Source organism: Prionailurus bengalensis, chromosome E4 (genome assembly GCF_016509475.1).
Source record: "Prionailurus bengalensis isolate Pbe53 chromosome E4, Fcat_Pben_1.1_paternal_pri, whole genome shotgun sequence".
In the NCBI taxonomy this organism is placed as follows: domain Eukaryota; kingdom Metazoa; phylum Chordata; class Mammalia; order Carnivora; family Felidae; genus Prionailurus; species Prionailurus bengalensis.
Window position 1 is genome coordinate 13,205,448 of NC_057360.1, and position 27,418 is coordinate 13,232,865.

General features: G+C 43.5%; 1 pseudogene; it reads right to left on the reverse strand.

Moving 5' to 3' along the window:
* Positions 1-8,292: 8,292 nt before the first annotated feature.
* Positions 8,293-9,656, reverse strand: LOC122476456 (annotated as a pseudogene).
* Positions 9,657-27,418: the final 17,762 nt, after the last annotated feature.

Here is a 27,418-nt window from a genome sequence, read left to right on the forward strand (position 1 = left end):
TTTCAAATTATCTGTTTACCATTTTGAGTATTCCCTTTAATATCTCAGCAACTGTCAGGGCACCTGAGTGGCTCAGTGGGTGAAGCGTCCGACATCGGCTCAGGTCATGATCTCGTTGTTGGTGGGTTCAAACCCCATGTTGGACTCTGTGCTGACAGCTCGGAACCTAGAGTCTGCTTCAGATTCTGTATTTCCCTCTCTCTCTGCCCCTCCTCTCTCTCTCAAAAATAAATAAATATTAAAAAAATTTTTTAAATAATAAATCAGGAACTGTCTTTCAAAAGTATCTTTCAAAAGCATATTTTCAAAAAGTATGTAAAGTGAGAATTCTCAAACCTTAAAAACATTACTTGTTATCTTAACAAAACTCTTGCTATGGGCAAGCAAAAAACCTTCAGTATTTTTCAGAGTAATAGTCCTATGAGGTTATCCCTTCAGTAGTTTTAACCGATTACAATGATTTATGTCTTTAACTCATCGATCCATAATTGAAACACTTTATTCAAACATCATCTAGACTAGTTTTTATCTCCCAACGTGCTACACATCTATGTCTACGTTCAGTATTTTCTGAAAATGGACATTTTTATTTTTATTTCATTTGATTGAACAGTCCCCAGCATTCATATGAAGGGAGGTTGATGGGGGCTGGGTCTGTTGTCCAGAATAGCTACCATGACTTTTCTATGTGGCTTGGGCTTTCTCACAGTCCTAGGAGTAGACTTCTAAGAGAATGGAAGGAAGCCATATCACTTTTATGACCAAAATGTCACTTGTACAGTAGCCACAAGCAACCGGGATGCTTAAGGAAGGAGCTTAGAACCCATCATTCAATAGGAGGGTCACAGTAAGATTCTAAGAAGAACACGGGGGATTGGGGATAATGCACGCATTCTGGGGTAGCACATCCTACCAGAGTTCCATAGTTTGTAGCCTTGCCGAGTTAAGAAAGCCAACTGCTACCCTACTTCAAACAGAAGGCATTATAAGTACAGGCTTAGGAGAGAAAATCAGTGCTACTTTCATAAAAGAGCAGAAAGCTTCTGGTGTGATCGAATTTGCCATTTTCTCAAATTTCCTCACAGCAGGAGCCATCTGAAAAGGTAGCACAGAAGCCAGTGGGGAAAAGGTCAGAATTGTCACATGTAAAAAGTATGTCTTCACAAGATCTTTGGCTGTTGTTTCTGATGTGTGGAAATGACTGGAAGCAAACAGACAGCAGGCTTGCAAAATCTAAATAGAATAAAGTGGTCAAAGGTGCCCTAAACCTGGCCTGTAAAAGCTTTTAGGTGCTAGAATAATCTCAGTGCACTCAAACTGCCACGAAAATAAGTGGGTTTCAAAAGCTGGGCAAACTCCCAGAAGTGCATCCATTATAATCCTCACCTCAGAGAGGAAAGATCGAGGTCCACAGAGGACAATGCACAAGGAAGATGCTCCCAGAAAGCAGACTCGGGAGTTGCCAGCTTGTGTAACCAATGAGCTTCCCCTGTGCTAAGGCCCAGAGTCCTCACCACGTCTGCCAGGCAGAATTTGATGATAGCTATGGACCGGTGACCACCACATGTTTCCCATCGTCCCCTTTCCTGAATGGTAGTTTTTATTTATTATGTTTACCTGTTCCTTCTCCACTGCTGCATATTGAGTGGTTAGAGGCAGATGACATCTTTCTTCCTGCCTGGAATGTGGTCACTCTATTGGGAAGAAAAGAGCCACCAAGTGTGACCGCCATGAGAAGCAGAAAGACAAAAGGAATTTGAACCCTGGGGGGTTATTAAAGCCATGCATATACTCTGCATTCTCAACTCCTGAACTTCTTATTAGGTAAGGAAAAATTACATTCCTTTTATAGCTATTGTTTTTAATCTCTGTTACTAGTAGTCTAATGTAATTAATGCAATCCTGACTGGCACAGTATTGTATTCTTGTAGTCAAGTCCTGTACTATTAAAATACCATATTTTATTGACTCAACCCTAAGACTCACCCTGATTTTATGTACCAAAAAGAAAAGAATAGAAGAAAAATATTCTGTCCATCAGAAATATAACATGATATTGATTGTAAGACACATACCTATTGCAATGGTGTTAAATACGACTCAGCTAAATACATTGTGTAGAGTTAGAGCTTGATCCATTTGCTTAAAAATAAAATAGTCCTGCATTTGGCATAAGCATAGAACATCTTGGAAACACAAAAAGTCATTAATGATGATTACCTTTGGGGAGTAGAAATGAAAGATATAGGGTAGGAAAGTTAATTTTTGCATTTTCCTTTCTATAGTTCTGAGATGTAGTATTTTTAGGAGTCATCTAAGCCAGAATGAGAGCACTAAGAGGGTGAATATTTAATTTCATCCACCACTGTTATCCCAAGTCCTAGTCCTATCGTTTCATAGACACTCAATGGAAACCAATTTGACAATAAATTTCATATCTAAAAAAAATAGACATTCAAATATATGTTGATCAGGTGAATTATTTTTTAAATAAGTCAGTGTCATTGAAAAAGTAAATGAAGAAATTGCTATAGCATGAATGTTAGTGTTCCCCCCAAATTCATATATTAAATCCTAGCCCCCAATGTGATGGTGTTAGGAGGTGGAGTCTTTGGAGGTGATGAGGTCATGAGTGTGGAGCCCTTGTAGAAGAGATCCCACACTGCTCCCTAGTCCCTGCTGCCATGTGAAGATACAGTAAGAAGTCTGCAAGCTGACCAGGTGCCAGCACCCTGAAACCAGACTTCCAACCTCCAGAACGGTGAGAAATAAATGTCTGTTGTTCATAAGCCACCAACCATGCGGTACTTTGTTATGGCGGCCTGAACAGACCAAGACAGAAATTGTCTGCTTTCTCCTCATTGGTCTACAAGTTCCTCTGCAATTAGGGCTGTGCCATATTTCTCATTGAATCCCTAGCACTTTGTGCAATGCCTGGTCCATATTAGGAACAGGGTAAATATTTGGGGAATTAAAAAAATGTTTTGCAGAGACATTTAAGCTCATTCTGTGGAGGGTGCCATTGTGATGTGGGGCAGAGCTGTGATTTAATCAGACTCTCAGGAAAAGCATTCTTTTGGTGGCAATCTGTTGGAGATGGAAGAAGCAAGGGTAGAGTCAGGAAAGTGAGTCACGCCGACAGATGAGGTCGCGTGAGGGCTTCTGTCCAGGCTGACACGGGGAACAAGAGATGGAACTTTACATTTTCCTTTCACTTTGAATATTTCAAAACTCAGCATCACACTTATCACAAAAGGCAGTATCCCTCTCTATTCCTCCCCACCCAGTGAGTTGGATAGACGCAAAAAAGTAGACGCAAAAAGTACAGCCTCAAAACATTAAGTCAGCTTCCTTCAGCCACCCCATGCTCAGTCACAGAGCCGGGCTAGAACTCATAAGTTTGCTTCTAATGCTCTGGTTTCACTAGACTCTGCTGATTCCTTTTCTAGGAAACCTTCTCTCTGGCCCTCTTCCCCCACCACCTCCCCACGACATAGAGAAAAAGTCGAGAACTGCGAATCTATAGTTTGGAAGGAGAATGCTAAAAAATATTCTTTTTTGGAGATCCTTCATCAAGAAACACGGGAACCACAATTCTATAATCATATATTGATTGGAACTGGACCGCTCCTTAGAAGTATGTTTTCGAGGCCAGAAGCCCTAAGCTAGCCCACAGTGTCGGAGACTTTAATCCCTGGTATTTTGATGTCCTATTTCTTTACACCTTGATTTCAGTTACTGCCTTTCTCTCTTTTATTTTCCCTTTCACCACCTACAGATATGGAATATGTCCCAGCATAGTGTCCTTCACCAACTGTCAAGCTATAGAGGAAAGTATTCCATTAAGGGGTTATAACCATAGTCAAGAGTAGCAAAAAACAGGAAGAATAGGAAAGTGGAGGAACAGCCCCAAGTAATAGGGGTTACCTGGACCAACAGTGGCTAATGACCATGATGTTCATTGCAATAAATAAGCTAGGAAAGGCTGTTTCACAGTATTCTTTTTTTTGTTTGTTTTTAATGTCTATGTATTTATTTTGAGGGAGAGAGAGGGAGAGCAAGAGAGAGAGAGCAAACAAGGCAGTGAAGTGGCAGAGAGAGAGGGAGAGAGAGAGAATCCCAGGCAGCTCTGCACTGTCAGCACAGAGTCCCATGCAGGACTCAATCCCACGAACTGTGAGATCATGACCTGAGCCAAAATGAAGAATTGGATGCTTAACTGACTGAGCCACTCAGGTGCTCCCACTGTGTTCTTTAAGATACAGAGGGGTGCCTGGGTGGCTCAGTTGGTTGAGTCTTTGACTCTTGATTTTGACTCAAGTCATGATCCCAGAGTCATGGGATTGAGCCTAGCATCGGGCTCCAAGCTGAGTGTGGAGCCTGCTTAAGTCTCTCTATCCCTCTCCCTCTGTCCCTCTCCCCCTTTGCTCAAGCTCTCTCTCTCTCTCAAAAAAAAAAAGATATAGAGACCATAAGTCAATAAGGCCTAATATACATGCAATATTAGTAATTGCAAAAGCCATTGAATAATATATTGAAGTTTGAGAGTATTTTAGGTCATTCCTTACTCATAAAGTGTCTATCACTTTACAGATGTGTTTAGTGACAAAAAAATTTATAAACTAATCCCAGCAATGAAATATTCTCTACTTCAGAAAAGTTTAAAATAAGCATAATCATGCATTCAGAGGATATTACAGGTATTTCAAACTCTTAAGTCTTTACTAAATGAAATAGTTATAAAAAGTACTATTCTCTTGAAGCATAAACATTGACTTCTAAACTTTATTTGCGATTTTTTAATTTGTTAAGCCAGAATCACAAAATAACAGACACCTGCTTGGTTCTGTCATTTCCATGGGTTTCCCATACCTGTTCCCTGAAGTATGCTTTTGTGTCTAAACAGGTCATAGTAAACTTGTACAGGGCTCTTCCGTTAAAAAAAAAGAGACAACAAGTTCCAAATAGAGTCATTGGCTCCCCAGGACAGCAAACCAAGAACTATGGTTTCAACCTGTACAGTTTCAACCATTTCAGGAATGTGATCCTTTAACAGTCAACCTCAAAATTTCCTGATCAGTGCTAGAAGCAATCTGCATGGTAAACAAACAAACAAACAAAAAACACAACCAACTCTGTCAAATGAAATATCACCTTGAAATCACCACAGTGAACTATTACCTTACACCTGTCAGAATGGCTAGTATTAAAAAGACAAGAAATAACAAGTGTTGGGGAAGATGTGGGGAGAAGAAACCGTCACACCCTGCTGGTGGGAACGTAAACTGATGCAGTCCCTGTCGAAAACAGTATGGAGGTTCCTCATAAAAGTTAAAAATAAAGCCACCATACAATCCAGTAATTCCACTTCTGGACATTTACCTGAAGAAAACAAAAACTCTAATTCGAAGAGATATATGCACCCCTATGTTTATTGCAGCATCATTTGCAATAGCCAAGATATGGAAGCAGCCCCAATGTCCATCAAGAGATGAACTGGTAAAGATGTATATAATGGAATATTACCAAATCACACACACAAAGATGAGATCTTGCCATTTGTGACAACATAGATGGACCTAGACGGTACTGTGCTGGGTGAGATAAGTCAGAGAAAGACAAATACCACAGGACTCCGCTTATATGTGGAACCTAGAAGACAAATGAATAAACAAACAAACAAAAAGCAGAACCTGACCCACAAATACTGAGAACAAACTGATGGTTGCGGGAAGCGAGAGGGAGGGGATAAAGGGGGAGAGGAAGGCACATTCTTCCAGACATGGAATGAATACATCACGGGGATTAAAGGTACAGCAGAGGGAATACAGTCAATAGTATTCTAGTAAGTTGTTTGGTGGCAGGTGATAACTACACCTGTGATGTGCATAGCAGATTGCATAGACTTGTTGAAAAACTATGTCGTATACCTGAAACTAATGTAGCATTCTGTGTCAAATGTGTCCCACTTAAACAAACAAACAAACAAACCCTGCCTTTCCCTTCCCTGCCAAAAGAAGATGTAGCAAATCTTTCTTTTCTTTTGCTAATCAGCTTCCTTGCTCCAACCTCTTTCCTGTAAAAACCTTTCATCTTTTTTTTTTAATTTCTTTTTTCAACGTTTTTTATTTATTTTTGGGACAGAGAGAGACAGAGCATGAACGGGGGAGGGGCAGAGAGAGAGGGAGACACAGAATCGGAAACAGGCTCCAGGCTCCAAGCCATCAGCCCAGAGCCTGACGCGGGGCTCGAACTCACGGACCGAGAGATCGTGACCTGGCTGAAGTCGGACGCTTAACTGACTGCGCCACCCAGGCGCCCCAAAACCTTTCATCTTGTACAATTCCTCGCAGCACCTCTCTACTTGCTGGATGGCAAGCTTCCTAATTCATGAATTGCTCAAGGAAGCCAATTAGATCTTCAAAATTGCTGGTTGAATTTTGTTTTATTTTTAACACCCCCTAAGAGCCAAGCACTTTATATGTGTTATTTCATCTTTATATCGGCCTTCTGAAGGTAAGGAATTTTTTATTCCTTTTTTTTTTTTAACGTTTATTTATTTTTGAGACAGAGATAGACAGAGAATGAACGGGGGTGTGGGGGGGGGGGTCAGAGAGAGAGGGAGACACAGAATCCGAAACAGGCTCCAGGCTCTGAGCTGTCAGCACAGAGCCCGACGCGGGGCTCGAACTCACAGACCATGAGATCATGACCTGAGCCGAAGTCGGACGCTTAACCGACTGAGCCACCCAGTAGCCCCTATTCCTTTTTTATAGATAAAGAAACCAAGGCACAGAGACAGTAATTTGCCCAAGGATACATAACCAGTAAGCAAAGTTCAAATATTCAAACCCAAATTTTCTGACTCTCGCCTACCCAACTTTTGATTGTCAAGCTCTGCTATTTCCAATCGTTTTAGGCTCATGACATGAGGGCATCACACTTTGATTACAGTATCTTACATTCATCTAAAGATCCTAATTATTATAAACCTTAATGTGGTGCCTAAATGGTGTCTCTCAATTCGATGGGGACCTCCAAATGTGGGGCAACCATCAGGTGGATGCCAGTGGCACGGGAGGTGAAAGAATTCACCCGAGGCAGAACAAAGGAGATAGAAGTTTATGGAATACACCACAGGGGGGCGTCGCAGGACAGCAGAGGAGAGGCAAGTCTGCCAGGAGGCAGAGGGTGGGGGCCGCTTTCAAGGAGGGAAAGTGAGGAGGTATGGTGACGTACAGAATTTCCCTTTTTGGGTAAGCGTGCCTAGCTGCAAGTCGCCCGCTGGTCAGTTAGAGCCTATGGATATTTCAGGGTGAGTTGCCCGAAGGGCCTGTGTGTATTCAGCCAGGTGGTCACCAGGCCCTTTCTGTATCCCATCGCTCCAGCCTGTTTGCCTAAAAGCGGCCTCCACACTTTACACATCTGTCACCTTCACAACACAGTTATTTGTTGTAGCAAGGATCTACAGTAAAACCTTGGTTCGCGAGCATAATTCGCTCCGGAAACATGCTTGTAACGCAGAGCACTTGTCTATCAAAGCGAATTTCAAGAATTATTGGCTCAGTTGCGGTCATGTGACTTTTGGCATGACGCACTACTCATATGGCAAGATATCGCTCATTTATCAAGTCAAAATTTATTAGAAACGTTTGCTCATCTTGGGAAACACTCGCTGACAAGTTACTTGCAATGCAAGGTTTTACTGTATCGCTACTTAAAATTTTAAAAATTACCTTTCTTATGACCTGGTCGCAGACTAAGCTACCTTTAGGTATATGGAGCAGAAGTGAGCCCAGGGCTTCAGAAGGATACCCAGCTTCTTTTCCAAAGCCAAGCCTGGGTACACACACTCCCTACAATTCTTTCATTTGCACTGAGTTAGTAGTAAATTCATGAAGTTTACGATCTACTAGAGAGGCGATATTAGACATATAAATGTACAAATTAGCGTACGATTATAAAATGTATGCTGTCAAATATAACAGGCGCTGAGATCATGTCCTAAAGGACCCAATATAAAATGGGGATTTGAGAGGTTTCTTTATGCACAGACGGATTCTATAGGAATGTAGTATCTGGAAGAGTTGGGGATCATCCAGGCAGAGGGGACATCATGTATGAAGGCACAGAGGCAGCATCAGTTGTCATTAAAATAGGGGAGTCACTTAGGAAACAATGGATTTCACTGGACATTGTTTTATATTAACACTGAAACCCTGGTTAACTATCCCACAAAGAAAGCTCCCCGGTGACTCAGAGGCTAGGAGTTGGCCTGGGAGTGGGGGGCAGAAGGGTGCAGCCAGGAAGCTTGGAGGGCCATGGGGTGGGGGGGAGGTGAGATGTGCGGAGGCCTGGGGCCAACTTCATTCTGCTTGCCTATTTGTGTGTTCAGCTGGGCTCTGGGCTGGATCTCTGGAGGGAAATGGGCTTGTGGTCCGGGGAGGCATGAAGTTCTGCCTTAGACGAAAGGGTGCTAGCTGTGTGACTCCTTTCTACCCTTGTGGTGTGCCGAAGTGATGGAGACTGGGCTGTGTTACAGATAGATCATTTTGGGGTTGTTGTTAGAACAGGCAAACGAAAACACAGAGAAAACAGAGTCCAAGTTAACATAGTTTATTTCTGCATTGTGAATGCTGAGAAATGTGTCATGCAAACAAAAAGTACCGTATCAATTGCAGGTTAACGGCTCTTGAGGTAAAATAAGGCACTGGAGGAGCAAGTTTCCGTGACTCAGTAACAAAAGTTAACAGAGCCAATGAGGATTTCTTGTTTAATTCTCTTCCAACTCTACAGACGTAATTCTGCTTTCAACTTCATGACACCTTCATGTGGTTTTAGCAGGGGATAAACCTCTTCTAAGAATCTCTGCACCTGTTGGGATGCACGACCCATAAAAGAAGGATCCAGTAGATGGTCCGACTGGGAGTGAATGGGACTGATAGAGGCATCATCCTGGCTTCGCTCTATGAGGTCACTGTCACCCGCTTCCTTCCTGCTTGACCACAGCAGCTGCCTGTTAGGAAAGCACTCTTATTGTCTCGTGGCGATCCTGGAAGCTAGCCCCAGCTCTCACCATGGCCGTGATGACGTTCTCCGTGGCCGTGAAAGGCAGCTCTTGCTGAACGCACTGCTCAATTACTTCGGGGTATACCGCCAATCCTTCAGAAATGTTCTGCAGCGTATTCAGTGTAACATCTGCAGCAAGAAGTGCCTCAGCCAAACAGATACATAGATGGACACTGTCATCCGCTGTGCCCTCAAACCAATGCACAGATGCTGCAGCACCGCTCTGAGCACACAGGGTTCCGCTTGTGTGGCATTGCACTTGGGTCAACCTGCTGTCTCTCAGAGGGTTCCCTTATCTCCCTGAGGTGTGCCAGGAGTCATATGTCAGTACAAATTTTATGCGTGAATGCCCCCAACCTAGCCAGCACCTGAATAGCCACTTTTCGTATATAGGTCTGATGTGGTTTGAAGTGTTGAGGTTCAGAGCCGACAGCCAAGAAAGAATTCTGGAGACATCTTTGTTGCAGAAAAAAAGTGGTTTTATTAAAGCATGGGGACAGGACCCATGGGCAGAAAGAGCTGCATTGTAAGTGTAAGGAGTGACTGATTATATACGAATTTTCTATCCTATGGAGGGGAGGATGACATCAGGGTCCCAAGAAGTTGAATCTACAGGTTTCTGGAAGTTTGCTATGGATAAAATTGCTTTTTACCTTAGGGGCGCCTAGGTGGCTCAGTCATTAAGCGTCTGACTTCAGCTCAGGTCATGATCTCACTGTTCGTGAGTTCGAGCCCTGCGTCGGGCTCCGTGCTGACAGCTCGGAGCCTGGAGCCTGCTTCGGATTCTGTGTCTCCCTCTCTCTCTCGGCCCCTCCCCTGCTCGCTCGCTCTCTCTTAAAAATAAATGAACATTAAAAAAGTTTTTTTGATTGCTTTTTACCTTGTAATCATTAAGATAGTTATAAACTGATGGAGACTCTGTCCTGCATGACTGGGATCTCTATCAGTGAACCATTAGTTTTTTCCCTTTCCTTGGTTCTTGGGCAGCCAGGAGTGCCCGAGGGATGTCACACTCATCCCACCTGACCTGGGAGGTTCCTCCCCTCCCCCCAGGTGGTTGTTAGCTTGTGCTTTGACTTCAGCTTGCCTCGGTTTCCCCACATCATTCTCCACCCTGAACAATTTTAACCTCTAAACCTTTAAGGTTGCTGAGAGTGGAAGGTCTTGTCTTCTGTAACTTCTTCCTGCTGAATAGGGGCGTGGGGATGTCCCTAACTATGGGTCAACACTGTCAGTGGGGGGCTTTTGTAAGTAGGAGTTATGAAAGGAGAAGCAGCGAGTCCAAGGGGGGGGGGGCACACGTGTGGAGTGGAAAGGATCACCTGCAGCTTGAAGTTATGGCAGGGAAGGAGTCTTGGCACCAAGTAGTGAGTTATTAAGAAAGCAACACACTACGATGAGTGTGGCTATAAGAATGAGAAGTCCAGGGGCACCCGGGTGGCTCAGTTGGTTGAGTGTCCGACCTCAGCTCAGGTCATGATCTCACAGTTCGTGGGTTCGAGCCCCGCATCAGGCTCTGTGCTGACCTCTTGCTCAGAACCTGGAGGCTGCTTCTGATTCTGTGTCTCCTTCTCTCTCTCTCCCCCTCCCCCGCTCACGCTTTGTCTCACTCTGTTTCTCAAAAATAAATAAATGTGAAAAAAAAAAAAAAAGAATGAGAAGTCCAATGAAAAGATCCCTAATTGTTGACCATAACCGTCCCCAGGCCAGGAACGTAACCAATCATTGAAAGAGAGAGAAGGATTTTGGGGTGGCTTAGTCAGTTAAGCGTCCGGCTCTCGATGTCAGCTCAGGTCATGATCTCACGGTTCGTGAGTTCAAGCCCCACATGGGGCTCTGCCCTCGCACCACTGACAGTGTGAAGCCTGTGTGGGATTCTCTCTCTCCCTCTCTCTCTGCCCCTACCCCACTTAAAAAATAATTTTTTAAAAAAATGAGAGAGAAGGACTTTGTAGAGCTCCAATTTGGATATTCACATTTTTTAGTAACCCTGTGACATTTCTGTGATAACCTGGGTTGTGCACACAGAATTCTGTTTCAATAATGCCCTATGTGCCACCTTGTGCTGTGGTTAGAGCATCTGAAGCCACTCTATTTTGTAGAACTGCTTTGCTCATCTGTGCAACTTCAGTATTAAGTAAGGAGATACTGTTCTGTGAATCACTGAGTGCCTTTATGGTGTATTTACTGAGGACTTCCATGTGCCAAATTGTACTTTCTAACCCTACAGATGGAGAAAAATGGATGCCAAATGATCATACCATTGAAAACCAGATCGTGTCCATCTTTGTTGTTTTTTTAAATTGTTTTAATGTTTTTATTTATTTTTGAGAGAGAGAAACAGAGACAGAGGGCAAGCGGGAGAGGGGCAGAGAGAGAGGGAGACACAGACCCTGAAGCAGGCTCCAGGCTCTGAGCTGTCAGCACAGAGACCAATGCGGGCGGGGCTCGAACCCACAAACCACAAGATCGTGACCTGAGCTGAAGTCGGACACTTAACCAACTGAGCCACCCAGGTGCCCCCACCTTTGTTTTAAATTGGGAAGATTAGTCAGGGTAGAGATGGTTTTGTTAATGTGCCCATGAATCCAGGCAAAACTTAGGGTGCAACAACCTATCCACTCCGGAGGAAGCCAGGGCCATAGGTTAGTCCCACATAACCAGTGGGTTCTGTTTGGAGCTGGCCGTCTGATTCCAGGTCACCTTATCCAATCAGTAGCAAACTTGTCAGTAGCCTGGAGCACAATGGTTTGGGAACTTGTTTCTAATGATAGCCATCCTAAACGCCCAGATGTTGGCTATTTTCCCAGGTATCATATGTATGATTTCTTTGTCCCCAGCATAAAAGTGCCTTTTGACTGAGCTGTCCAGTCGTGGGTGTGAGCCATAAATATACATCCCAAATTTGATATATGCCATTCTCAGCATAGTGATAAGTAGGGTTTCATAACTATGGCACTTGTTGGCAGGCAGCAATTTGTGGGTTTGTAAAATCAGTTAAGATTTTAATAGTTTGAGGGCATGAAAAAGTCTGGTTATGTCCCGGTAAATTCCATATCCTATCGATCATGGGCCAGGAAGAAACATCCTAATTAGTGATAGGTTTATCACAAGACATTGCATCATTATATATCATCACTGAAATATAAGAATAGAGAGAGAGCCAATCTGTGCCTTGTAAAGGGGAAACCCACCAGGGCAACCCAGATGTACTTGACATGGGCAAAACTCCACATACGCAACTAGCTGTTTGATTTTGTAGTTTAGCATCATGTTGTGCCCATTGTAGAAAGGAATTGTCAGCCAAGATAGGTGGACAGAAATCAAAGAGGAAATATACAACCTTCATCATCATTTGAAGAGGAGTTTGAGATCTTCTACAGGTTCACAGAGTCGGAGGTGCATTTGTTTGCTCATGGGTCTCCTGTGAAGGAGGTACAGGTTTTATTCTAGATGTATGAGCCCGTGAAGTGTCCCTCTAATTTTACTGCAGGGGGAGTACATAATATGACCCGATATGGACCTTTCCATTTTAGATTTAAGTCTCTGGCTGTATTTGACTTCCAATTTTTTCAATAAACTATATCTCCAGGACTTACATGGGGTGGACTTTCAGTTGTAGTTAAATCAGGTTTGGGGAGCATGTGATCAGTATACTCATTAAGTAATTTGTGAATTAAACTAGCCTCAAGTGAATAATTTAACAAAGCATTACAATCTTCATCTAATAACAGATCCACTGGAAGAAATGGCTTTCCGTAAAATACTCAAAAGGGTTGAGTCCTAGAGGTTGTTTTGAAGCAGTTCTTGCTCTGAGAAGTCCTATTGGTAAAAGAGTAACCCAATTTTCCTGGGTCTCTAAGACTGAGTTTAGTAAGGTGTCATTTTAAATTCTTGTTTTTTACATTTATTTATTTATTTTTGAGAGACAGAGAGAGACAGAGCCCAAGTGGGGAGATGGGCAGAGAGAGAAGGAGACACAGAATCCGAAGCAGGCTCCAGGCCCCCGGCTGTCAGCACAGAGCCCAGGGCGGGGCTCGAACTCACAAACCTCGAGATCATGACTTGAGCTGAAGTCGGACGCTCAACCAACTGAGCCACCCAGGCGCCCCAGTAAGGTGTCATTTTAAAGTATGGTTAGCTTTTCCTACCTTCCCAGAGGATTGTGGACGCCAGACTGAACACAGAAAATACTTAGTTTTTAAAACTTGCACTATTTGTTGAGTTGTTTCTGCAGTAAAAGAGGGACCATTGTCACTTTGAAGGGATCGTGGAAGGCCAAATGTGGGAATAATTTCTCGCAACAAAACTTTGGTTACTTCTGTGGTTCTTTCGGTTTCACGTGGAAAGGCCTCCATCCATCCTGTGAAGGTATCAATAAACACTAGTAGAAACTTACAGCCTTTGCAAGGAGGCATTTGTGTGAAATCAGGCTGCCAGTCTTCTCCTGGGTATGATCCAAGTCTTTGGACTGGTTTAAAAGTGGGGGAGGGCGGACGGTGCCTTCTGGATTTACCTGCACACAAACAATACAGGATTGGCAGAACAGCTTTACTGAGGCTGTGAAGTTTACTCCATCAAATATATTTTTGATTAAATGTTTTAAAGCATTTTTGCCCAAATGAATAGCCCGGTGTTTATAAACCCTGTGTTACCTTCCGTCGATTATTCTTGGGTATGAAGATTTTTCACTCTTGTGCATTTTTTGAATATCCTTGTTCCTGGGCTATATGAATTTCTTGGCCTGAATAGACTGGAGCTATGGACTTTACTGGAGTTAAGACTGGTATAAGATCAAATATTTGTTTATCCCACACTGCCTGCTTGGCATGATGGTCTGCTGAATTGTTTCTTTTAGATTTTAGATCATATCCTTTGGATATCCTTTGAGGTGAATTACAGGTACCTCCTTAGGTAGGTATACAGCCTCAAGAGGAGTAATAATTTCAGGCCCATATTTGATTGGGGAATTATGCCTTGAAACTAGTCCTCTTTCCTTCCAGACTTCTCCATGGATATGTAGCATCAGAAAAACATATTTGAAGCTCCAATCGAGGAGCATGGATAAGAGCTATCAATTCAGTCTTTTGAGCAGAAGTATTTATTGGAAGGGCTTTTGCCTCAATGGTCTTAATTAGACTAACTATAGCATATCCAGCTTTTCTCTCTCCCTCATCCATGAAGCTACCGCCATCAGTAAACTAATTATCATCTGCATTTTCAATAGAGGAATCTTTTAAATCTGATCTGCTAGAATGAACAAGATTGATAACCTGAGCAGTCATGTTCCAACATAGAAGTACGATGGTCAGGCCCAGGCATAAGGGTAGCTGGGTTTAAAATTTGACAGGTTTTTTTTCTTTTAATTTTTTTAATCATTTATTTATTATTGAGAGACACAAAGCATGAGCAGGGGAGGGGCCAAGAGATGGAGAGACACAGAATCTGAAACAGGCTCCATGCTCTGAGCTGTCAGCACAGAGCCCGACGCGGGGCTCAAACTCACAAACTATGAGATCATGACCTGAGCCGAAGTCAGACGCTCACCCAACTGAGCCACCCAGGTGCCCCAAAATTTAACAGGTTTTAAGTATTATTTCATGTATCTAAAAGCATAGCCTGGAATTTAGTAAGTTGGCCTGCCATTATCTATTGGTGGCCTTTGGTTTCTAAGACACTCTGGACCGGATGTGGAGTCATCACAGTCAGGGACTGTCCCATACTAAGTTCTGAGGCTCCTTCTACCAGGAGGGCTGTTGCAGCCACTGCTCAGAGACAAGTTGGCCACCCTTGAGCTATGTTATCAAGTGACTTTGAAAAATAGCCCACTGGTCTTATTTCATTTCCTAATTTCTGGGTAAGAACCCCCAAAGCTTGTCCCTGTTTTCCTGCTGCGTATAAAGTGAAAGATTTTTCTAAATTTGGTAAAGCCAAAGCTGGGGCTGATGAAAGCCTAGCTTTTATTGTTTGAAAGGCCATCCACTGAGCGTTAGTCCAGAGTAAAGATTCTTCATCAGGGCCCTTAACTGAATCATGCAGTGGTTTGGCCAAGAGCCCAAATCCAGGAATCCATAGGTGGCAAAAACCTGTCATGCCTAGGAAAGTACAGAGTTGTTTTTTCGTAGCTGGGATTCCAAGATCTAATATAGCCTTTTTCTCTGTCCATAGACAGGGTCCTGGTGTTAGTTCATATTCCAAATATCATACTTTCTGTTTCAGTATTTCTACCTTTTTAGGGGAGATTCAATACCCTCTGTCTGCCAAGAAATTAAATAAAAATATAGAATTGTTATCAGACATTTCTTCTGTGGGACTACAGATTAGAATATCATCCACATATTGTACTATAGTCCCTTGAGTCAGGGAGATATCATGGAGGTCTTTACTAAGCACAGCCCGTAAGAAGTGAGGACTGTCTCTAAATCCCAGTGGCAAGACTGGCCAAGTTAATTGAGCAGCCTGTGGGCTTGAAGGTGAGGCCCATTCAAGGGCAAATAGTGGCTGCATTTCGTCACTGAGAGGGAACCAAAAGAAGGCATCTCCTAAGTCCAGTACTGTAAGCCAGTTGGTGTCACCAGGGACCTGGGTGAGAATAGTATATGGGGGCGCCTGGGGGGTTCAGTCGGTTGACTGTTGATTTAGGCTCAGGTCACGATCTCATGCTTCATAAGATCGAGCCCCACATGGGGTTCTGCACTGATGGTGTGGAGCCTGCTTGGGATTCTCTTTCTACCTTTCTCTCTGTCCCTTCCCACCCTGTCTCTGAAAATAAATCAATAAACATTTAAAAAAAAGAATAGTGTATGGACTCGGCACTATGGGATGAACAGGCACTATTGCTTCATTTATAGCTAAATCGTATACCGTTCGATAGTCTCCATTTGCCTTTTTTACTGGCAAAATTGGAGTGTTAGAAGGAGAGTGACAAGGCTTTGACCATGTTTAAGAAATTTGTCTATAAGTGGTTGTGACTTGGCCTTGGCCTCAAGTATTAAAGGGTATTGTTTTCTATGCGGTACAGTGGTTGGGACCTTTAAAGTCACTTTAATTGGTTGGGCTCTCAGAGCCCATCCTGGAGCATCATAATCCCAAACCTGTAGATTTACTTCCTTCCAGATATTAGAAGGGATATCAGGGTAAGGTTTTAACTCTCCAGGTGTTAAAGACAATGAGCTGTCTCCTTATTTAGTAACTGCTTCCCAGTTTATATGTTAAATCTCATCCCAGTGATGGAGTGGGACAAGATGGAAGGACTAAAAAAACACGAGCAGCCAACTGACTTTTATATTTATAGGTTAAAGACATTGCTTGATGGCACATTTTAGTTTTCCCCTCTATGCCAACAACTTTATGGTTAGAAAGACAAGTAGGGCCAGTGTGCTGAAAAAGAACAGAATAAGTGGCTCCTGTATCAATAAGAAAATTGACAAACTTACCTCCCACATCCAGGGCAACCCGGGGCTCAGTCATCTAGATGTCAAAGGGAGCCGGACCAGCCTCAGGGCCCTGTCATGCCAGTTTCTCTGGTTTTAACTCTTGGGCAGGGTGGTGAGTGCTTGACCTTCTCTCTCTCTCTGGACACAAGGACAGTCTCTCATCCGATGTCTTTATTTTTACAAGCAGGGCATGACCCAGGGGGAGAGCCCTTGTTGGGACAATCTCTGCTCCAATATCCCATCTGGCCATGTCTGAAACATGGGATCTTATCTGACCTGTCATCTGGAGTCAGCCCTTAGCAAGGACTTCTGGCTAGTCTGGTGTTGTGGGAAGCTCGAGATAGCAGCAGCCAATATTTGAGCCGATTATCACACCCTGTAACTCAGGCCTCTGGTCCTTTTCTGGTATTAATGCCATGTCACTATTATTGAAAACTCCGAAAGCCACCTCCAAGAGGTGCTGAGTGGGAATTTGAGGGTCTAAAGTCATTTTTGTTAACTTCCAGCGGATGTGAAGTGCCCACTGATTTATAAAATGCATGTTTAAAATAGGCATTCCTTCAGGTATAGTTGGGTCCAGGTTTGTATATTTAGGATTAGCGTTCTATTAAGCAACCCTGAAATAGAGCAGGATTTTAATCAACTCTTTGGGTGACTTCCTGATTTTTGTTAAAATTTACAGGTTTAGTAAATCCTTTTTTCATTCCTTCTGTCAAACCATACATCTCGTCTTTCCCTTTCCTGACTATCCTGATAGTTTCAATGTGGTTCAGTATTTGGGACAGCAGCTCTCTCCGCAGATAATGTTCCCTGTCTCTTGTTGCCAGTTCATCAGCAAACTCTTGATCTCCTGCCCAGATGCAGTTCTTTTCCTCAAGGACTCAACAAAGGGTTAATATGATATCTACATATCCAGGTCATATCCTACATGATAGATATTTGTTGAAAGTCCTCAATAAACTGAGAGTATTTTCAGAATATCATCCTCATTGTTGTCTTATCTGAGCCAGGTCTGCCATGAGACATGGACTCTCATTGTGCCCATTTCTCCATTGGCAACTTCCCTAAAAGGGCAGATTCCAAATTTAGGTGGGTCTTCTGGAAGACAGGGAGTCCCACTCCAACTAAGTCCCAGCTGGGCTGGGAGCAGAGAGGTCTTGGGTTTATAAGGAGAAGGCATAGCAACAGAGCCAGTATCTTCTTTGTCTGGACTGACTGGTGATTCCTCCACTAAGCCCAGCTTTATTAGGAGGAATGGGCCTATATAGACATCATCATCCAGTATGTCCAGAGGGATTTTATTAACCTGGTTGGTGGCTAGAAAAATTCTTCAAGAGGACCTCAGGTCTGGATCCTGATTTAGGGACATGAAGGCCTGAGCATAGGGTACCACGGTCCATTTGCCCTGCTTCTTGCAGAAGACATCTGATAGATCATATTGAAGCTTAATGTCCTGTTAATGGGCCATTTTTCCTCTTCTCCTAAGGAGTACTGAGACCAGGAAATGTTACAGAAGAAGATCAGTTTTTCTTTTTTCCTTAGATCTTGCAATCCAAATTGATTCCAGTGGTTTAAAAGGCATCCCAAGAAAGAATCCTTGGGGGCTGAAGAAGAAGCTCCTATGCTCCTAGAAAAGTAGAGAAGGTCCATTACCAAGAAAATCCCCCCTGCCTCCCAGGTAGTGTCCCACGAAGGATATGTAAGAGGTTTCTGGTGTCAAAGTGACCTGAAATCAAATGAAATTGCTATGATCACTGCCTGCCATTAAAGGCCCTGGAGGAGGGAGGCTAACATCCCCTCACATCCCCATTGCATTCTAGACCGCGAAATGGGTGCCAAAATATGGACCAAGGTACCATGCCATGCCTTGAAGGCCATGCCATAAAAGACCATGCCTTAGTTTACCTTGAAGAACCCGCTGTTTTTAACCTTATAGAAAACACTAGAAAAGTTTTACAAGGGGAAATTACAATTTTGTAGTTTAAGTAGTTAGTAGAGGACACTGACAGAGAACGGTAAAGATTGAAATCCATCATGGTCTAGGGGCACCTGGGTGGCTCAGTCAGTTAAGAAATCCATCATGGTCTAAATGACATTCCAGCACATGTAGTCTTTACAGCCAATCTCCCTAGGAAAGGGTCCCCAGTTGGGCTTTAATTCAATCAAGTACTGGTTTCCACCACTCTGAGTGGAGGTCTCTAGGCCAGAAACAGTTAGACCAGAGATATAAAGGGGATCACATTAGACCAGTGAGGAGGAAACCTTACACAGAAGTCTTAAGATCAGTAGCCATGCTAGTCACTTAGTTGACGGTCCCGTGTCTAAATAGACAACTTTGGATAAGGACAGGAATAAAGAGAGGGCATCAAGTTTGTGGCTCTTACTACCATTCTGGCCAAGGTACTAGCTTCCAGCCAAAAAGCAGGCTACTTTTTAGAGTGGCCACAGGCTGGAGGATTGCAGCCTGAGCAATCAACATGAAAGTGTTCAAATAAGACCATATTCATTGAAAAGCCCGTGAAATGAAAGTAAAGGGAGAGAAGAGGAAGTACTCATCACATGTGCACCAAGGCTCAGAGTCCAGATGAAAAGACTCAAAGCCCCATGTTGGACACCAAAACTATGTAATCTATAGTGTTGGGGTTCGGAGCCCACGGTCAGGAAAGAATTCTTGAGACATCTTTGGTACAAAAAAGGTGGCTTCATAAAAGCCTGAGGACAGGACCCATGGGCAGAAAGAGCTGCATTATAAGTGTAAGAAGTAACTGATTATATTAAGAATTTTCTCTATCCTATGGGGGGCAGGGTGACATCAAGGTCCCAGGAAATTGAATCTATAGGTTTCTGGAAGTTTGGCTGTTGATAAAATTGCTTTTTTCCTTGTAAACCATTAAGACATTTGCAAACCGATGGAGACTCACGTCCTGCATGACTGTGACCTCTATCAGTTAACCATTGGTTTTTCCCTTTCCTTTGTTCCTGGGCAGCCAGGAGTGCCTGAGGGATGTCACACATATCCCACCTGGGACAACTGTTAGCTTGTGCTTTGCCCTCGACTTGCCTTTGTTGCCCACATCAGGTCGGCCGTATGGTGATGAAAACCCTTAAATCCTGCCTTTTCCGATACCATCTTGTCAAGCTGCTGTATCCTCTGGTCACCTCCCTCGAAGAGCTGCAGGAAGCTGGCCTGAACACGGGTGGTGCCCTTCATTCCCCAGAAGCACAGGTCATCTCAGACACACTTCAGGTTCTGGAGATCCAGGCAAAGATCCCGAATCCAGGGTTAATGGAACATAGCTGGGGGTGGGGGGTTGCACAGGATGATACTGGAATTATCGACAGGGGTGCAGGCTGCACCAAGAATTTTGGATTTTATTTTGAGTCCAGTGGGAAGCCAATGAAGCATTTTAGGCAGGAAAATGATGCCCAAGTTGAGCTTTTTAAAAAGGTCATTTTGGCTGCTTTGTCAAGAAAGAAATCGAGGTGGAAAAGTGTGGAAGCAGGGAAACTAGTTGGGTCATTGCACAAGGCCAAGAAAGAAGTAGTAACAAATTATACCGAGACAGACCATACTAAACCATGATGTATGGCACTAAACAAGTTCAAATAATTTTACCATCACTTCATTCAGACCCATCCATTTGTACCAAGAGAAGACCACAAATAACTCTGAACAGACCCATGTATTCTATTAAAACAACAACAACAACAACAAAAACCAGAAACAAAATTAAAACAAAACAAACAAACAAAAAAACCCAGAAACAAAAACAAAAACAAAAAACAGGCCCCAAATGGAGTCACTTATGGTAAGCTCTACTAGATTCAATACCTAAGGTAACTGCAATGTCAGCCTCTCCCAGGAGTGGAATTTTAAAGCACTCAGTCTGGAATTTTCTGACCAGCACTAGTTAGGTAATCTGCACGGTAAAACACTCCCCCCACCCCCTCCTCCTACCACCTTCCTTTAAGGGAAGTTAATCTTGCCTGAAATAGTCCTTTCTTTTCATTTGCTAATAACCTCCTTGTCCCAACTGCTCTGTTCCAGTCTACAAAATCCTTCCATTTTGTACAACTCCTCAGCATGCCCCTCCATTTACTAGAAGCAATCATGACCAGCGCATGAGTTGTTGAATAGAGCCAATTAGATCTTCAAATTTACTCCGTTGAATTTTTGTTCTTTAACAGATTCCAAGAGAAGACCAGCATCTCCTGCCAAGTTCACACATTCTAACCAAGAACTTGCTTGCCTTCTTCTGTCTTAAAACCTCCCTTTGATAACCCCAGCCTCCAGAATGTGTAGGTACCTTTCCCTAGCCACCCCCCCCCCCCTTTTAAGACACTGTCAAAGGTTGTCAAGGCAGTCCTCTTTCAGCTTTACACAGTCTGCCTGTTTTCTCCTGGTCTTTATACGTGGCAGCTTTGACCGTAACTTAGACTATGGTGGTACCAGGCAAAATAAAAAGTGGATGGAGTCCATGTGTATTTTGGATGTAGACGCCATAGGTCTTGGAAATTGAATATAAAGGATGAGAGAAACAAGATGATAAACATTAATTCCAAATTTCTGCTCTTTTATTTCACTCCAACGAGATAAAGCCTGAGGACCCGATGCAAGGTACTGGCACAGTTCTTGGCATGTAGCAAACAATAAATGTTACCTGCTCTACTGAAGATGATTCACAAGCATGAATTCTAATATGCAAGTTGTCTATATTAATTGTATTTTCCTATAATAATTTTTGTTACAAGCCCCTTTTCTGCCTGGTAACAGAAGCCTCCTCAGTCAGTTCCAGTGTGGCCCCAGCTCCATCCTGCAGGGGGAGGCTGAATGGCTCCCTAGCACCAAGCCATCAAGGTGCTCGGGGGACAGGAAGGTTGATGCAGCTGGTTCTTGCTCGACATCACCACAGTGATATCTGCTAACACTACCTCATGTCTGTCAGGTGTTCTGTCATTCATCCGCTAAGTCATCCCTGGGCCCTGTTCGTTCCCACCTCAAGACCTCACGACAATCAGCTGTCTCTGCCACGCGTGCCTCTCTGATCCATGAGAAAGACTGTTCCTTCTTCTAAACACCAACTATGAGAAATTAGATGGGGCTGCCTCAGGCACTTTGCCTTTTATATTCCACTGTCCCCATTTCATGCTGGACCAGGGAAGCCTGGGACTTTGGGGGGGTGGGGGGAGGGTGCTTATCAGCCTCCTGGTGTTTCCCTGGGTCTATAAGGGATGGGCGGGAGGCTCAGGTCCTTTCGGTCTCACACCTGCAGATCCCTGCAGTACTTTCTTCCCTCTCTCCCATCAAGAGAACTTAAGGGAGGGGAAGCCGGCACCACAATTTCCAGTTCTATCTCCTCCAATGAGAAGATAAGCCCACCTGGCCCGGGGGTGAGATAAAATGGTATTCTTTCAAAGCTTTTGTTTATGCACAGAGCTTACTTTTTTTTTTTTTTTTTTTTTTTGTCCTGTGTTCTATGCCCCCGGAAGATACTAAATCACTGAGATTTGAAGGAGGGAAAGGGTTGTACAGTTCAGGAAATACTGAGAGCAACAACTAAATTCTTTAATATATCAAAATACTGTCCCGCTATATAGTTATTATTGCTGTTCATATTTACTGTGAATTCACTGATTTCAAGAGGCTTTGTAGAGAAGTAATTAAGCACTTAGACTCTGGAGGCTGAAGGCTTGGTTCAAATCCCAGCTCTGCTAATTGTGCACTAATTGCTAGCGGTATGACTTTGGGTGATTGTTTTTAGTGCCTCAATTTCTTCATTTGTGTCCTGGAGATGATCATAATACCTCCCTCACAGTGTTGTTTTGGGCATTGAATGAGATCATTAATGTCAGAACATGTCATGTCAGAATAGTGCGCATCTTGCCTGCAGTGTGTTTGCTTTACGACTACTAAGCCTGTCGGGCCCTTCTGACACTTGGCAGAAATCCATCACTGGTTCCTGTAATTGTTGGAGAAAACAAACCACTGTGATGCTTCCAGAAGAAAATGTTGTATGTGAGCCCATAAGATGACATTACAATCCCTACCCTTAACAGCATAAAAGCAGATATGGAACATAAATTTAGAACTATGGAGCCATATACTTTTAGAAAAGACTCCTTATCTTCATTTATTCACTCATTTTCTTTTTATTCAATTAAGTATGTATCTACTAGCACGAGGCGCTGCTCTAGAAACTGGGGGCACAGTCTGGATTCCATGGTCCTCACACTCTGGTGGAGGAAGACAACAGAAATAAACTGAGAAAGAATAAACAGCTGCCCAAATGATACAAAGCCTGTGTTAAAATAATTAAGATTCATTCTCTGCTTGTTCTGGAAGACATTCAAGAATTTTTCGGCAATCCTGATAACAGTTACCAGGCAATGGAGAAAAATTCTCCAAACCCAGGAATATTATTCTGAGAACGCCCAGATTAAGGAGGGAGACACAGATAGATCATCATGCATATGTTGTCACAGTTTGCGATCCATGTTAAATGTTAAGCTAGCTGTGGGGGCACCTGGGTGGCTCAGTCGGTTAAGTGTCCAACTTCGGCTCGGGTCATGATCACACAGTTCGTGGGTTTGAGCCCCGTGTCAGGCTCTGTGCTGACAGCTCAGAGCCTGAAGCCTGCTTGGGATTCTGTGTCTCCCTCTCTCTCTGCTCCTACCTCGCTTGCTCTCTGTCTCTCTCTCAAAAAAAAAAAAAAAAAAAAAAAAAAAAAAAAGTTAAGCTATCTGTGGCTTAGTAGTATTGAGTCACATTAGGGCCAGCCCAGTTCATGTAAAATATCTGTGCTTAGTGTGTCGAGATTTAACATTAACTATGTGCCTTAGGAAGTCACTTAACCTCCTCTGAGCACTGGTGCTCATTTGTAAAATGGAAAAGGTCACGTCTATCTTATAGGACTCGATTAGAGGCAATGCCTATACAATACGTGGTAGGAACTCAAAAATTGTTGCTCTACAATGGATACTTAAGGGGAACCAGACACTATCACATAGACCTCATTGAATCTGCAGCACGTTGCTGTGATGTAGGTGTTATTATCATTAGTTTGCCCTGAAAGAAACCAAGACTGAGTGAAGTGACCCACCCACCCCACAGACACTTCTAATTTCCCACTATAGCCCTGACATGCTCACAGGTAGCTGTAGGAAGCGTATTGCTGTGTAAATGAAAACAGCTTCCGGTAGCCTTGTGGCCTGGATTTGCACAGCCTATTAACTAGTAGTCCTCTAAGAACTCCAAAAACCCTCACTTTGGGGTGCCTGGGTGGCTCAGTTAGTTAAGCGTCTGACTTCGGCTCAGGTCATGATCTCACGGTTTGGTGTTCGAGCCCCACTTTGGGCTCTGTGCTGACAGCTCAAAACAGGGGCCTGCTTCCGATTCTGTGTCTCCCTCTCTCTCTGCCCCTCCTCCGCTCATTCCTGGTCTCTCTCTGTCTCTCAAAAACAAATAAACATTAAAAAAAATAATAAAATTTAAAAAACAAAAAACCAAAAATCCTCACTTGGTTTAACTCTTCCCTGGGCTCTAAGAAAATTAAAAAACCAGCTCCCAAACCAACTTCCTGGTGAATGGGTCAAAACCGGACTCAGGCAGAGTTGGGGCAAAGACAATCCATTTTACCAGGGTTTTCGACTCACATTATTACTAATGAGTGCCTGGCGGTGCGTCAGGCACTGTTCTAAGTGCTGAGGATACAGCAGCAAATAAAATCGAAAGGAGTCTTTGCCTTTATGAACCTTATATCCAGCAGAAGGCAAGAATAGATAATAAACAAAACAAATAAATAAAGGTTAGATCATGGGAAGTTCTGTGGGGAACCATAAAGTAGGGGAAGGGGAGAAATGTGGGTGAGAGCGAGCTGTTCCAAGGAGCCTCTCCAACTCTGCACAAGTCCGGGGGGTAAAACCAGAAAAGGCCACCTCGGTGCTAGATGCTTCACAGCAAGACTGATTTGCTTTGTCCCTACCACTGGAGATCAAGGCTACGAGTTACTCTTCTTGGAGTTGCTTGGACGAAGGACGCGAGCCTACCTGCTTTGAGAAAAACAGTGACATGGGGGCTTGTAGAAGTTCCAGGGAGGACTTCTCCTATGTGGGTTGGTGATATCCTGTTATTGCCAAGGTTGTTTATCTTGGGAGGTTCAGGCAATTGGGCAAGCTCACCACTAGAAGGATGAATTGGATGGCTCTCCCTTTGCAGAAGTACTACCAGTTCAACAAACACACCATTTTGCATGCCAGGCTCTGGGCCGTCCCTGGGAACTGTGCACCCATATAATTTCATTGCCATATCAAACTGAGTTTATAGGGGAGGAAAAGTCATGGGGCGAAAGCATTTTGTAGGGCAGATAAATCAGATCATTCTTTAGAGAGCATTTATTCTTTAACAGGCCTATATTCATGTATACCAAGCTTTGGAGATTTTATTTTATGGTTTGAAATAAAAAGCCACTTGCACATTGATTATCTCATGAGCATTTTTGTTAGAAAAGACCTTTACAAAGCCTATTGTAAATGGATCCCTCAGTTGCCAACAACAGGTTGAATTTCTGTTTCTTATGACATTATGAAACTGGTCTTAAGTCATTTCCCTTTTATAGTGTGTGCTCTGCTCTCTTTGTATCTAGTAACCTTCACCTCCTCACCACTTAGCCCTTGTTCCCACAGCTACGCCCTGGACCCTGTCATCACCAGGAATTACTCCACCACTCGTATCTTAAATTCAAGCAATCCTGCTTTGGGACCTCCACCTCTTATATTTCCAGAACCCTGAACCTCCTATATTACTTTCGTAGGGCTGCCATAACAAATACCACAGATCAGGTGGCTAAAAACCCAGAAATTTATTTCTTCACAGCTCTGGAGGCTGGAAGTCCCAGATGAAGATGAGGATTTCTTCTGAGGCCTCTCCCTGCTGGATTAGTCGGGTTCTCCAGAGAAACAGAACGAAGAGCCATTTGGAGACACATATAACAGAGTATAGGAATTGGGTTCAGTAATTCTGGAGGCCACAAAGCCCCACTATCCGCCTTCTGCAAGCTGGAGAGCCAGGACTGAGAACCAGAAGCTCCAATATTCAAGGGCAGAAGGGGTTGGATGTCCCAGCTCCAAAAGGAAGAGACCAGATATACCCTTCCCCCCTGTTTCTGTTCTGTTCAGGCCCCCAGTGGATTGGATGCTGCCCGGCCTCCTTGGTGAGGGGGATCTTCACTCACTTTACTGATGCAGTGCTAATCAGAAACTCTCACAGACACACCCAGAAACCATGTTTTACCAGCTCTCTGGGCATCACTTATGCCAGGCAAGTTGATGCCTAAAAATTGACCTACACGCCTGCTTTCTCTCTGTCTTCACACAGTCTTTCTTCTGCATATGTCTGTGCTACAGTCTCATACTGGATTAGAGCCTATCCTAATGACCTCATTTAACCATAATTATCTTTTTTTGTACAAAAAAATTTTTTTAATGTTTATTCATTTTTGAGAGAGACAGAGAGAGAGAGAGAGAGAGAGAGCACAAGCAGGAGAAGGGCAGAGAGAGAGACACACAGAATCCAAAGCAGGCTCCAGACTGAACTGTCAGCACAGAGCCCAACGCAGGGCTCGAACCCACAGACCATGAGATCATGACCTGGGCTGAAGTCGGACGCTCAACCGACTGAGCCACTCAGGTGCTCCCCCTCTTTTTTTTAAGTTTTATTTATTTATTTTTAAGAAAAAAAGTGCATGCATGTATGTGCACAAGTGGGGGAGGAGGAGAGAGAGAGGGAGAGAGAGACAGAGACAGAGAGAGAGAATCCCAAGCAGACTCCACCCTGTCAGTGCAGAGCCTGATGCAAGGCTCGAACCCACAAATGGCAAGATCGTGACCTGAGCCGAAGTCAGACACTTAACCGACTGAGCCACCCAGGTGCCCCATAACTTTAATTGTCTTCAAATAGAGAGTTAGGATTTTAACAAAGGAATTTGGGGGGGACATAGTTCACCCCATAACCGTCATTCCTACCACACCAGGTCTCCCAATCTGTTGGGACATTCAGACTCTTGAGACCATCCTCTCACATCATTTCCTTCTCTGCAAGGCCAAGGACTCTTGTTTTCCACTTCAGCAACCTTCCTAACAAAAGACACAATTCCACCACTCTTCTGCTGTCGACCCATCTAAAGAAAACACAAGTCTTGGATTAATTCACCTGTTGTGTAACTGAGCTAATTGTGAATTTGCTCCTCGGTGAGATACAGAAAGAGACCACACTAGCTGGGATCGTCACACAAAGGATACTTTATTGGATGCAAATAAGGAATCATGGGTAATATCTTCCAAAGCTGTGATGCTCCGAGTGGGGGGTGAGTGGGTTTCTTTTATTTAGGGGTAGGATAAACATTCAAGAGGGGAGTTTGGTCACCACACGTAAAGGTGGGTATAAGGTTGCTCACGTGTACTTAGGAAACATGTTTATACATGCATCAGATGCTACATCATTAATAAGGAGATTTGTGTTCCCCTTTGGGCAGAGATTTCAACATTATAACTGGATAGATTTAACCACCGGACACTCCATAATTCCTCTTTTTAATTTTTTTCCTTCAAAGACATGATTTTTTTTTATTCACTTTTCAACTTTTTTCTGTTTTGACAGTCTGGCTAAAAACGAAAGCACATTTCAGAAATTAAAATTTTTAGTGGTGAGCCTACCTACTTTTTATAATCCAACTTCATGAGCAAATTGGATCTGAATCAGGCTCTTCCCCTTCTCTGAAATAAGACATGTGATTCAGCGACCTCACACAATATCCTCCTGCCACTCATTGCTGACGGGGTAGCAAGTGTAGCCGCATCTGCTAGTCTGCATATCCCGGGTCCAATCTATTAGATTTAGTCATGTTTCACCAAATTCA